General features: G+C 41.7%; 1 protein-coding gene across 4 annotated transcripts in view; it reads left to right on the top strand.

Moving 5' to 3' along the window:
* The window catches only part of APP (amyloid beta precursor protein), a 192,020-nt gene that overhangs the window by 36,790 nt on the left and 140,664 nt on the right, over positions 1-14,566 (top strand). The gene's annotated exons all lie outside the window — the stretch shown is intronic.

Genomic DNA, 14,566 nt, shown 5'->3' with positions numbered 1-14,566 from the left:
CAGATGGCTCTGTACACTCCATAGCAGCCGTGTTTTAGAAGTGCAACTCTGCTCCTACTCACTTGGGTAGGACAGAGCTGCAGCACGGCCACTATACTGTGACCGGATCCATCTGCTTCCGGGAGCCAGAGCAGCTGATCTGTTCGGGATCCGGGTATCGGACCCCCACTGATCATATGCTGATGACCTATCCTGTGGATAGGTTATCCGTATGATAAAACGTCCCGTGCCCAGACAACCCCTTTGAGTACAATTTTTATATGCAAAGTAACCCCCACAAATAAAATTCCTTTTTAACTATGAAAAAAAGGTGTGGTAATCCGCTAATCACTGCAGGTCCGGCTACTCTCAGGTAATTGGCTATTATCGCTGGGCCAGCCACACATTTTCCCAAATGAATGACCGTCCTTGTAATGCGAAATCGCGTCGGGTGCACCACCCCCGTCAATGACATCCATAAGCCCCAAACAGGGCACATGGACAGTGGGTAGGACATATATTCTATATTTTGTGGATCATTTCTACGGCCTGGATACACATCGTAAATATACGGAAAGGTGTCCGTGGCCTATAGAAATTAATGAGTCCGCAGATTATCCGAAATTACGGATGAAAACTACGGTTGTGTGCATGGTGCCTAAAAGGGGATTACACAAATATTAAGTGTAGGAAGGGTTGTTTTGTTCACGCCAGCTGTAAGCGGCGAAGCAGATTTTAAATTTTCGATTTAATATGAGTGTTTCTAGTTTTTGAGAAGGGGATGGGAGATGGAATTGGATTGTTCTGGCAAGTTCCTAGCACAGAGCACATTACTGCTCGTCTGTTACTGCCTCGTACCAGGAATGTAAACTATGCTGATAACCTGATCGCCAAGGCGTATTTTTTCTAATAAGGTGAAATTGGTTTGCGAAACAAATGGAGGCATTCATTCCCGGGCGGACATTTCAAGACCTCTTAGTGATTCCTTTGCTTTGTAGCTGTTTGTATTCTGCTGTTAAAAAAAAAACCACAACTTTCACGCACTGGATTTTTCTGTGTTTCAAAAATAAGTTGCTGTATTCACTATTCCTCCTGGAGTTTTTTCTAAATTAAATATGTTACTTTTTGCCGGTAACATAGGCTGTCGATACGGGGCCATAAATCTGACAACACTATAATATGAGCTCCTGTGACGTTGATGAGTATTAGTAGCCAATTCTCTTGGTGAAACTCTACCCAGAAACAAAGTCTTGAATCTATTAGCCACCCTCCTAACATTGTACCATGCTGCAGAGGAGATAAAGAACACGTTCCAGCCATATGTATTAAAGACTATTACAGTTCGACTACAACTCTCATTATTCTTAAGCGTTTTGGGAAATTAACGCACCCAAGGCGGAGCTTTGTTACTGTATGCATCTGCCAAATAATGCCTATAAAAGGGAAACCACTTAAGGGGTGGGGCCTGACACATTTTCTGGAGTGGGAACATTTGTCACGAACTGCTGCAAAGTAGAAACCATACTGTAGTATATATAGAAATACATGGAGCACAAAGACTTTACTATGTGCAGGTAAGGTACACATATAAACACTGTGATTGCTGAACTTTCATTCTAACTGGAGTCTCCCTTTAAATCTCAAAAATGAGAAATATCAAGCAGGCATTTCTGCTACTGGTAGAAGTGCAGATACAAGAGAACTGATATATTGCTCTGTACAGGAACCTGTCGTGAGGGTTGTACTATCTGTGATGTCTGCCGTCTGGCTTTTAGTTCATTTTAAGGCAATTCTTTTGTGTCTGCGTGCACTGTCCTCCGCCAGATCAGCGAGATTACATGTGATTTATCTGACATGTTCCCAGAGGATTGATTACAGAAGATAAGATTTTTTTTTTTTTTTGCTTTTATCCGAAGTAGAATTTTATGTGATGAATTGAGAAAGAAGTCTCGCTTCACTGGCATAATTTTTCCATTTTTATCCCTTATCAAATATCATGGATCTGTCTTATGCTGGATAATATGAATATACCACATATGGGAAAAAACATTGAAATGGTTGATTCATGGGGAGACTTATGCTGGAATTCTTAGTTGAGCAATATTGGCATTTACAGTCTTGACATGGAGTCTTTTTTTTTTTTTTTTTATAAATCTCATGTTCAAGTCTTTGAGGCCTACGTTTAGCACTTTGGGGACCCAACTCTTCTTCTTCTAGTGCTAATTGTGTGAACAATTGGGTTGGAAAAGGGACTGGACATTTACTGCTACCTCTTTTGCTTTCTGTTTCAGAAATCTCCTCCCTCAATGGAGACCAAGCAAAACTAAGCACCACCCCCTGTATCTAGACTCCACCCCACTCTCTTCCTTCCGATGCAGAGTTAGGGTATGTGCACACACACTAATTACGTCCGTAATTGACGGACGTATTTCGGCTGCAAGTACCGGACCGAACACAGTGCAGGGAGCCGGGCTCCTAGCATCCTAGCTACATCTTTTGCTTTCTGTAGTAGAAATCTCCTCCCCAATGGAGACCAAGCAAATCTAAGCACCACCCCCTGTATCTAGACTCCACCCCACTCTCTTCCGGTTATGGCACTTCATGCACACGACCGTGTGTGCCGTCCGAGTCCCGTCAGTGATCCGAGGAAAGATGGGACATGTTCTATCTGTCCTCGGATCAGAGACTCGAACCATTTTTAACGAACCCGATTAACCCGCTAAAGTGAATGGGTTCTTGAAGACTATCGGGTGCCACCCGGATGCTGTAAAAAACGGCCCGAATGCACAACGGTCGTGTGCAAGAGACCTTAGACTAATTTTGTGAACAATTGGCTTGGAAAAGGGACTGGACATGGACTGCTTGCTACCTCTTGCTTTCTTTTGAAGAATTCTCCCTCAATGGAGAACAAGCAAAACGAAGCACCACCACAAAAGATGCCCGCAACAAAGAAGTGCATGTCACTTCTTGGGACGTTTTTGGAGCTGTTTTTCATTGACTCCAATGAAAAACAGCACCAATTACGTCCGTACAAGACGCAGCGAAAAACGCGAGTACTTGCAAAAACTTCTGAAATTCAGGAGCTGTTTTCGCCTGAAAACCGCTCCGTATTTTCAGACGTGTTTTGCGTTTGCGTGTGAACATACCCTGAGTGTGTGAGTAATTGGGTCGGGAAAAGGGACTGGACATAGGCAGCTACTTCTTTTGCTTTCTGTAGTAGAAATCTCGTCCCTCAATGGAGACCAAGCAAAACTAAGCCCCACCCCCTGTAGCTAGACTCCACCCCTTTGTGTACTTCAGCTGAACATGAAGACAACCAGGAGGTAAAGAACCTCTATTTCTAGGAGAGCTGGCAGATGGCATTGCTGATGTCATCAGAGATGTCATAGCATTAAAAAATGTTGTCCTTCGCTTTAGAAGTATCTCACTGACAAATAACACCAGGCTAAGAGCTGTATGACTGCCACTTGGCTCCTTGGTCAAGATCATATCACAGACACTTGGCATTATTGGCAGTGCTGTACAACGGGACTTCACACCAGTGCATTATTACTGCCAGTAGGCATTTTGCTCAGACATTTTATGTTTGGTTCATTTGTTCCCATTGGTTACTTTAAGCGATTACAGGGAGTCATTTACCAGACAAATCCCTTTTTAAGAAAGAACATCTATTAGATACTTTTTCAAAATCATATCAACAGGTTCTATTGAATGGCACCTAAAAAGGCAAATAAAGGTGCCTCTCGGCCTGGTTGGCCGATGGGCACTGTGTGGTGGTGGTGGCAGAGATAAGTTTGCAAGTTCTCTATTAACTGTGTCTGACCAAATGTTCCAGTTTGCTCCACAACAGCTGGACCATGTCTTTATATTGAAATCGAAATTGTTACGATACAGGGCCATTAGCACTGGATAATTGAAGTGTGCTGGTAAAATGCGCTAGTCTGGAACTACCCTAATGACCTCTCCAATCGTGTTAAAGGACCCCCCAAAACCACTTCTGATCTGCAGAATGATGAGGGCGCAGTACGCAGGCACAGCGCCATACATACGAGTGTGGCTGTGTCTGGTACTGCAGCTTAGACCTATTCACTTGAATGAAACTGAGCGGCAGTAGCAGTCACACCCGCCTATATGGACAAGCCGCTCAATTGATGCTGGTTTTTGGGGGGTCCTAAGGAAAGGCCATTAATGTTTAGGTCCCGAAAAACCCCTTTAAGGAGCTGCATGTGTGAGAGAAAATGTATTGGGAGTACTCCTGACTCCAATCACCTTTTTTGTCATATTTCTTACAAGGTGAAATGATGAGAGTAAATTTGCACTTCCAAGTTGCTGTGAAAAGTAAATTAGATTTAAACGAAGGCAATTGGCACTTATTACCAAGCATCGAATTAAAGCCCTGAAGGATCTGCGTTCCTAAATGTTCCGCACCGTGTCGGAGACTTTTGAAATATCTTCGGTACATCTGGCTTTAGGAGAGCACCGTGGTTAATCATGCACAGCTCATTTTGCTGTTTTTGCTCGAATAAACATAAAGCGTAGAAACACCATTTTACAGTTTACTTATAAAATCTGCATAAAAAGTTTAATAACTGAAAATACATGACTTATCTTGTACTCATCCCGAGTTATGACCTCTATAAGGGGATGTTAATGCAAAGTCTGCGTAGAAAACCAAGTGAATTTACGTGAGGATTTTGCAGACTAATTTGCCAAGTATTTAACCCATTAAAATACAGAAGGTTAAATCTGGTGCAATTGAGCGGCAAATACGCAATAGTTAGAGCATGCTGCGTTTTTCTAAACTCTTCTCGCTTTTATTATACTGTATTTTTGCTTTAGATTCCACAACAAGTCCGCTCCAATTCCACATTGTGTAATCATACTTTTGTAGTCCAGAGCTGTATTCACAATTCTGCTGGTTACCATTGGAAACAGTCAATTTAAGCTAAGCTGAGTTGCTATAATGCAACGGTAGTTTTCTCATAAAGATAAAACCCTGTCCATATGCCCTTTATGACGCCCCTCTATAAGCCGGAAAGGAGAGCTTGTCTGTGTGAGTGGCTTCAATTTTCCTGAAGACTCAAGCTGCTTTTATAGTACAAGGACGGCCATTCATCTGAATGGATAGCATATAATGCTATATTTCCCCTCCAGTGGTCGATGCAGGGGAAATGACTGGCTGGCTGAATGCTGCCTTCCCCAGAGAAATCAGCCAGGGTATCATGCCTGTAGCATGTCTCGAGGCGAACAGCCGATTCCCCCTGGGGGCCACATTCTGAAAGGGGTTGTCTCTGATGACAACCCCTTTAGTTTTTTCTACATTAGATAACTGTATAGTGTCTGGTAAAAAGTGATCATTTAGCCAGCAATTGTAGGTAGGCGATTTCAGCTCTGAAGCCTGCAGAACTGTGAATGCAGCTCTGAAGTATAATACAGGTTGTTATTCAGGATCAATACAAGATAAATAATACAATGTATTTACAAAGTAACTCCACTAAATTCTTGAGATTTTTTTCCATATGTAAACGTAAAAATTTTGTTTAAAGGTATATTTATGATTTAAAGTCTAGGTATACTAATTTCATAGGGAATTGAAAAAGCAGGTAATTGTATAATAAGTTATTCAACTTTCTAATATACGTTTTGGTTCAATGCTTTGCCAATTAAAAGATTCTTATTTACTTGCCGAGACGGAAAACTGCTAGTACTTCTCACTTCTGTTTTTTGGTACAATTGTATCCAGTCCAGACCATCCTCTGCAGCACAAATCTCTCTTTTATCCTGATGGTTTGCTACAATGTATCAGTGTAGTCCTGGAGTGCGAGCTGTTAGTTTAGAGAGGAGCCAGCTCTGAGAAGTATTGGTAACATGCTATTGGATTGTTATGTGCTTTAACCAAAATTTCCCCTCCCTAATAGTTTTTAGAATATTTATCACAGTATGCATTAAAGGTGTTGTCTCACTAAGGCAACCCCTTCCTATAAGCCCTATTAGATTATATAGATGTCATAAAGTGGGGTACCCGCATGCCCACACCACCCCATATGAGCCACAGTTAAGCTGCTAACAAGCAGTGGCTCCTGCTCTGGTGGATCCGGCCATTTATGTATTATTTGGACGGCCATTAAAGGGGTTTTCCGGGACTTTGATATTTATGACCTTTCCTTAGTATAGATCATCAATATTAGATCGGCACGGTTCCTACTCCTAGCACCCCCACTGATCATCTTATTAAACGTGGCGCTCAGGTGAGTGCTGCATCCTCTTCATTGCTTACCAGGCACAGCTCCATACATTTGGTAGTGGCTGTGCCTGGTACTGCAGCTCGGTCCCATTCAAGTGTAGCAGGCATAGACACTACTGAATATACAGAGCTGTGCCTGGTAAGCAATAAAGCTGATTGGTGGGGGTGCTGGGAGTCATACCCCCACCGATCTGATATTGATGACCTATCCTTAGGATAGGCCATCAATATCCATGACCTGGAAAAAACCTTTTACATTTAATGGCCAGATGTAATACTACATTTTCCCTGTAGTGGCCGCTGCAGGGAAAAGAAGGGATCCGGGGGATCTCAGGAGCCGTATTCACAGGGATCAGCTGCTGTAATGGTGGCCAAATTAGTTGTCAGCTTCCCCAGAAAAGGCTGAATAGGGTTTTAATTATTTTTTATTTTTTAAACTCATCCGAAGAGAAAAGCTCAAAGACTTGGAAATGCTCTTTAATTATTTGTAGATTTATACATCTTCAGTGAAATGTCTCGATCATGGTGCGTGATCCTTTCATTGACTGAGCGCAGGTAACATCATGCAGCGCTTCCTTCCATATTACAGGCTGTCGGCTACAATTACATCCAGAACAGTCACAATTTCATTATACATCTCCTATTGTTCAAGATTCCCAACCACAATTTGTGTTTTCAACAAAACCCCTTAATGCAGTCATCAAATGGCGCTGTTGACATTTTATTATAAAGTAGAATATTTATAATGGATTCTAGAATCCTCCTGATTATATGTTGGACTGTTGCTTTAGACAATGGAGCGCACAACGCTGCACCTCGCCTGTAATTCTACAACCATGTGATATTTCCATGTAATCTTTGTCAAACAAAGGGAGGTGGTGGGGGAGCAGCATGGGAAGGTTGATCACGAAGCTCTGGTGTTGAGCAAATATTCAGTGCCATGTAAAAGTATTCAACTCCCTAAAAGTTAAGAGATTGTCTGTCTGCATTTCAAATGACAATAAGGCCCTGTTTACATCACGTTTTTGCCCTACTCTTAGCGTGTACATCGGAAAAGCTCCTAGCGTACGCCCTAAACGCGTCCGTAGGTCTCCATTGACAGACAGAGGCTAAAAGAGTGTCCTTTTGTTCTCCGTCTGGCGAGTATATGTCAATATACCGCGCTAATAAGGTATGGAAAAGCGTAGTAGACTACGCTATTCCATCTCGCCAGTAAAAAAAAAAATGTTTGCGTTAAACGAAATACGTCTTGAGCTTTTCAATACCTTTTCATGACGTAAACATTAAACGGATGCTAATATAGTCTATGGGTGACTGACACATTAAACGGATGTCCAACAGTGGCATCGGTCACCTATAGACTATAATAGGCATTTAACGGAAACGTTATGAAAAGGGTCTTATTCGTTAAACAGTTTTTATTGTAGCCTATACTGTTGGGCATCCGTCACAGCCTACTTTAAGGTATACGTTGGTAGCTTTCCTCTGCGTACATGTCAAACGTTGGTCAAAAACTACCGGGAGCTACCGGGATCAGAAATCGGTAAACAGCTGAATTTTCCTGATAAAGCCGCGTCAAGCCGCTGCAGGGAAGATTTAGTATTATACGGCAACCATTCAGAATTGAGGTTGTCCATGTAATACAAGGAAGGCTCGAGTCCGCCAGAACGGAAGTCGCTCATACCGTGTGTCTCTCCGTTCTGGCTCATAGACCTCTATGATGTCCAGATGCCCTAATAGGAAATATGGACAGGGATTTATATTCACGAGACAACCACTTTAACTCTACCGTGGCATTATTTCAGCTTAGCTAAAAGGGCTGTGTCAACAAACTTGCTGACTGTTTCCAATGTCAACTATTAGAATTTACATTTTTATGTGTGCCATTTGTCGATTTTCTAGGGGGCTTAATTTTTCTGCAAGGCACTGTATCTCTATTGATCAATATAATATAGATGTATATAAAGCTACATATATCCCTGAAAAAACATTTTTTGTCTTTTTTTTTCTCCTAACGAACAGCGCTTTTTAGTGCGTCTCCCATTGATTTCAATGGAAGTTCAGAACCAAAAACCTCTCCAATATCTGGGCACGACGCTTTGTTTTACTACTAGTGGACAAAAGATCCCCAGGAAAAAAGTATATCCAGTCAGACTAGATCTATGTACATAAAGCCTGACAAACACTAATGTTATATGAGAAGGGAATCCCGATAATATAAACCAAGCCGGAAGCTAATTGTTTAGTGCACATTATTACCGTGGACTTTGAGAAGGCCGGAATTATTGCCGTTTTTTCTTTGTTTTACATATTTAACCTGCAACTCGACTTCTCCTTCCACCTCTGCCATTCTATCGTTTAACCCCGTAGCCTCAGCTAAGTCTCATTAACCTTCTGTTCTCTTCGGCGCTTCCATAGCTCGGTCTTCATTAAAGAAGTCTTAAATGCTAAAAATCCAAACGTGGAGCTAAATCATTTTATTCTTAGACGTAATCTCCGGTGCAAATAGAGAAATTTTTCCATAGATTTTAGGGCAAAGGTATCTGTCAAATGAAGTTGGATGTTGACGTTGTGACTTTGATCAGGAGTCGGCCATGTCATGTCTCGTTCTGTCTCTCCTTTGTTTTCTATTCTATACTCCTCTCCGCCTCTCTGCTCCGTCTGGATCCGCATCACTCATTGCGATCCCTCTTTGCTTTTCATTCTTATAATTCTTTGTGTCTGAATTTCTTAGCAAGCTCGACTTCTTAATAAAAACATGAAGAGTGTAGCAAAAGTGCACCTGGGTTTTTTATTGTTGCATTTTTAACACTTCACTTCCGTTTAAAGGGGGACTCCATAGGCGTAAATAAATGGAGCACTCCCAAAGAAAATTACATCTGTGTACATCTACCCTTCAAACTAAATTACACCAAAAAAAATCAGTGTCCTGGAAAATCTTTTATGATTTGGTGCTGACTACTACTAGCGCAAGTGAGAGGTAATGTCTCATATATCCCACTGCATACACTATGTGGCCAAAAATATGTGGACACAACTGCTAATTATTAAATTCAGGGGTTTCAGCCACGCCCATTGCAAACAGGTGCATAAAATCAAGCACACAGCCATGCAATCTCCATAGAAAAACATTGGTAAAGAACTGATTGAGTTTAAACATGTCGGTCATAGGATGCCACCTTTGCCACAAGTCAGTTTGTGAAATTTCTGACCTGCCGTGTTAACCTGAAAGTGCTATTATTGCATCTAGGAGTAACCGCTCAGCCAACGAGTGGTAAACCTCACAAACTCACGGACCGCCGCTGACGAGTGCTGAATTGCGTTTCATGTAAAAGTCGCCTATCCTCTGTTCTATCACTCACATGGGTACCAAACTGCCCCTGGAAGTGACATCAGTACATGATCTGTGCGTCAGAAGCTTCATGAAATAGGTTACCACGGTGGAGCAGTTGCACACAAACCTAAGTTCACCATGCACAATGCCAAGCGTCGGCTGGAGTGGTATAAAGCACGTCGTGACTGGACTCTGGAGCAGCATGTTCTCGGGAGTGATGAATCACGTTTCACTATCTGAGTCTGATGGACAAATCTTGGCTTGGCGAATGCCAGGAGAACGCTATTTACCGGCATAGTGCATATTGTAAAATTTGGTGGAGGAGAGATAATGGTCTGGGGCTGTTACTCAGGGTTTATTATTTATTTCCAGTGAAGAGTAATGTTAATGCTACAGCACGCAAAGACATTTTACACAATTGTATGCTTCCAACTTTGGGGTAACAGTTTAAGGAAGGCCCTTTTTCTGTACCAGGATGAAAAGGCTGCTGTGCACAAATCAAGCTCCATAAAGACTTGGTACGACGAGTTTGGTGTGGAAGAACTCGATAAATTATAAGGCTGATTGTGAGCCAGACATTCTCGTCCAAATTAAGGGGCACAAATTCCCACAGATACATCCTAAAATCCTGTGGAAAGCCTTTCCATTAGAGTAGATGCTGTTACAGCTGCAAAAGGGGCCCAACTCCATATTAACCCCTATAGTTTATTACAACAAGTACATGTAGGTTCAATGGTCAGGTGTCCACATGCTAGTAATATAGTGAATCTAAAAGCATACCTGTCGTTTATAATTAATTTTTTTCATTTTCTGTATTAATCAGAAATACATGTGAGTACATGAAACTTTGTAATATATATTAGGGTAAAGTGGCATTTTCTACACCTTCAAGAAGCCTGTAATCCTCAAAAAGCTCATCTTCAGTAACACAGTAGCTGAAGACAAAGGGAAGAGGAAAGGGAGTGTGGAGGGAGATGATGCTGCAGTCTCTCTGCCTCTGCCTGTGTGTAAGACTTCTGCTGTGAGAGGGGAGAGGGAGGAGCAGGGAGGAAACCTCTGATTAGTCAGAGCAAGCAGCACAGCTCTCCAGCACCACACCAGGAAGAAACCACACACTCAGCACAGTTATAGAGTGAATATAAATGTTAGGTGGTCTTTAAAATTCAAGGCTTATTAAAACAGTCACTTACTAGAAATTCGTTGAAATTGAAAACATAATTTTAATATCTTGTAATAAACGCTTGTTCGTAGTACGCATTTAGCTTCTCTCAGGGACCAGTTATTAGGGGTTCAGAAGTAGCAGTTGCACCTGAGCCTTGGGTCTAAGGGAACCAAAGTCCTCTCTGTTTTCCAGAACCTGACACGTCATGGTCAATCACCTACAGCTGCCAATACAAGTGACTTTTCAAATTACTCACGCTGGAGAATCTGTACGGTTTTCCCGATCGCATCGCGAGTCACGTGACGCCAACTCCATCTGATTTTCACTCTTCCAGTGAATTCCCGTCCGTTCACTGTCCACACTTCCTTCCGGCCTGCTCGATGTACGGAGCGACATTACTGATGTCATGTACGAGGGTGGGGAGCCGGATAGGCTCAATTATTTCCAGAGCATGCGTGGTTCGAAATAACGGTTTCCTCCACGCATGCTCAGTCCATTGCCTCCACTGCACCTGCGTGAATATTCTTTTTTCACACAAGCCTTGCTGACTACACTGCGCCATTCCCAGCGACCAATGGTGAACCAATCTGCGGTCATTCTGAAAACAGAGGAGTTGTGCTATGCGGTTCTGGAGCTGGCTGAAATACCAGCTCTATGCATTGTGGAAAATGCAGATTACACTATATAATTATTGATCTCCGCGTCCAGGTTCCAATGTGTTCATCGGCATATAGAGCACAATTTCACCCCATACATATCATAGAAGTATACGGTAATTAATACTCTCATCATCCAATGTCCCCACTGTCCAAGACCCATTCATTTCACAGGCTCACTGTCTTACCGCATGAAGGATCATCTCTTCCATACATATCCACTGCGGAATAAGCCTTTTAGGTCTAGCAAGAGTAGTAAGCAAACTTTTCCATCTTCCCCCTATGTGCAGACAATAGCTGACTGCTAAAAAAAAATTGCTCTTTGCTATTCTATTGTCTTCCCCGAGATAAGTGTTACCAAAAGTGTCTGGCAGCTGCCCATCATTAAAATACATATTTTGCCGTGCCAACTAAGCGTGTCATCTTGGCCAAATAGGTGCTTCAGCTGACCATTATTTTGTGTTGGAGGCTGGCATAAATAACTTCCATTATTCCGGTCCTCTTCTCCATTAAAGGGATAGTTTCATGAAGAAAACCCCAATCCATATGCCCCAACACTGCATATGGACGTCACAAAGGGCGCCTATCGCTTTGATAGACCCAGGCTGTCCAGGCAGTGGAAATGTATGATCAGGCGCAGCTTTCCCCGGTGATTAGACGGTATGTTAGGGGTTATCTAGAAACCGGACCAACAGTGATCAGCAGATTGCTGGGGCGGCTTTACTTAAAAAAGGGGTTGTCCTCATGACAGCTTTTAAATAGTTAATTTGTTAAGGTGCTTTTAACAATTAATTTCTTGTTGGCAGATCCCACCGAAGACCGTTTTAGGTCTATGAATGTTTATGTCCATTTTTGGGACTAAAGCATCTCGTCAATCCTCACTCCACATACGTGTTCAGTTGGGCATGTAAAATTGTAAAATAGTATAACCTCAAAAAGCGGCGTTACTTTAAGTTCCTGAACCCCAATGCAAATTCTCTATTGGGATTCGTCAAGATTTGTTAAAAACTGATTGTAAACAGAAGCCATGGCGCTAATGTGAACAGAGCCTAGACGAAAGGAGAGAATACAAATAAATGCATCATATAGATTCCTATGAACTTGAGGTAATTAAGCAAAGACTTTTTTTTTTACATTAGTGCTCCCTTTAAAAGTCTTCATGTATCCCCGGGGTGAACCTTGTGCACTGTAGATGGGGTTTGCCTAATGATGAAATATCCATTAATTACGAAAAAGGTGAATGTTCCCCAGGAATCCTGCTTGATAGTCTGTGCTTGTTATTAGCCAGGGAAAGTCATACAATGCAGAGTGGTTTTATGTTTTAAGTGGCTATTTTTGTGGCATTTTTTTTAGAATGGGCCATTACTTTAAAAATATTATTATACCTCTGCAAGAAGAAATTAAAAAATAAAATCTACTATGCCCCTCACAGTATGTAAAGTATAATCATGACTAAATTGCTAGCCCAGTTTTGCACTAATGGATGATTTTATGAAACTCTGAGAAACTAATCTCCTTAAAAGCCCTTCTTACAATTGCAGCAATAGAGTTGGGTCAGCGCTGATTGCCAAAAAACACTCCCCAGAAGGGATTAAAAAAATAATGGATGGAAAGCTGGGTTTCTCTATGAAACAACAATAGGTTATTTCTGTATATCCTTTTTAGTACAATCAATGCATTTTAAGCCTATTTTATTACTACATCTAGCAGTCAATATGTGTTTTTAAAGGTGACCCCATAGTGTACAGGACACAATACATTTTAGTCGATGAATGTCAACATTTCAGACAAGGGGCAGACGTGGGCATATTCTTGTACTTGGTCAAGTCACAAAGTAACAAGATCAATGTCTGTTTGGCCACAATGTTCTTTTTTTGATAATATATGATGAAGTCAGGTCAGCTCCCCCTCCCCTCCCTGCACAGTGACTTGTGCACCTCCGAGCATGACCACAACACTCTTCCATATAAGTCAATGGATCATTTTCCGACTTCTCGGCACAATATACTCTCATCTTTTTTTTTTTTTGTATTTATACAATGTTATTTCTTTGACAATGTATTAGGAAGACTGCTCGGCTCCTTCTCCCTCCTCCCTCTCCTAACTCAGTAACCACTGCACATGAGATGGAGCATGCCTACAATACTGCCCATATAAGTTAATGAGGCATTTTCTGATTTCTCTTTATGCAATGTAATCTATTCCATATATTATAGGGATGGGATGTATTGTATCACCTATTAAGGGTGGGGAATTGAACGCAGATTTTGTCGTTTGGGGGATAGTTTAGTCATGAAGGGAGTTATATAAAGACTCCCGTGGACAGTGGTGTTGCCCATGAAAACCAGTCAAATGCTTTTCTTTGAATCCTCAGGGTATGTTCACACGCAAACACAAAAACGTCTGAAAATACGGAGCTGTTTTCAAGGAAAACAGCTCCTGATTTTAAGACGTTTTTTTTTAAGCCACTCTCGATTTTTGCAGCGTCGTTACGGCCATTTTTGGAGCTGTTTTCTATAGAGTCTATGAAAAACGGCTCCAAAAACGTCCCAAGAAGTGACCTGTACTTCTTGTTTGCAGACGTTTTTTTACGCTGCTGTTTTTCAAAACGGCCTAGTCGGAACAGAACTGTTTTTCCCATTGAAATCAATGAGCCGTTTATGGCCCGAAAAAACGGCTGAAAATAAGCCGTGTGAACATACTCTAACTATGACTAAAAAATAACCATTGAAATCTGAATGGTCACCATGGGCAGTGCAACCTTTTCAAATTTTTGCACACATTTTGCAACTGTTGCCTTATATTTTGAGTAGATTTCTCTGTCAATCGACTCTCTCATTCATATACATTATTATTACTACACAATCTGAACTATAATGTGCAGTATGCTTTTTAGGGCTAGTCCACACGTCACGTAAATACTGCGTACTTCGGTTACGTATTTTGTTGCGGAAAGTCTGCATCTGCATCATAGCACACTAGCTAAGGAGTGGATGAAATTTCAAGAAATCTCATCCACAAGCTGCATACGTGATATGCGGAGATCCCTCATACAAATTGACCTGCAGTCTGTTTTTTTTAAGCCGCAGCATATCAATTGTGGTTGCGGAATCGCCGGTATTTTGTTGCGGGTTTTCCCCAATAAATTCAATGGGGATCTAAAACCCGAAACAAACATTCAAGTGTTGCGC

Source organism: Rhinoderma darwinii, chromosome 2 (assembly GCF_050947455.1).
Source record: "Rhinoderma darwinii isolate aRhiDar2 chromosome 2, aRhiDar2.hap1, whole genome shotgun sequence".
Lineage (NCBI taxonomy): Eukaryota > Metazoa > Chordata > Amphibia > Anura > Rhinodermatidae > Rhinoderma > Rhinoderma darwinii.
This window is presented reverse-complemented; position numbering and strand designations above follow the sequence as displayed.